We start from the raw sequence: 317 nt of genomic DNA, 5'->3' as shown, positions 1-317 counted from the left end.
ATATTCTTGGCTCCTTTGTCAAATATCACGTGGCTGAAATTGCATGTACTCATGTTTGGGTCTTCAATTTTGTTCCATTGATCTATGTGCCAGTCCCATGTTGTTTTAAAGTAATATAGTTTAAAGTCTGGTATAGTGACCTATAGTAATCCGCCCAGCATTGCTCTTAGTGCTCAGGGTTGCTTTGGCTATACAAGCTCTTTTGTGCTTCCATATGACTCTTAGGATGGTTTTCTCCAATTCTGTGAAAAATGTCATGAGGATTTTGATTGGCATTGCATTGAATCTATAAATGGCTTTTTGGTAGGATGATCATT

Source organism: Nannospalax galili, unplaced genomic scaffold (genome assembly GCF_000622305.1).
Source record: "Nannospalax galili isolate Female #2095 unplaced genomic scaffold, S.galili_v1.0 scaffold109, whole genome shotgun sequence".
NCBI lineage: Eukaryota > Metazoa > Chordata > Mammalia > Rodentia > Spalacidae > Nannospalax > Nannospalax galili.
Note: the sequence above shows the minus strand (reverse complement) of the source record.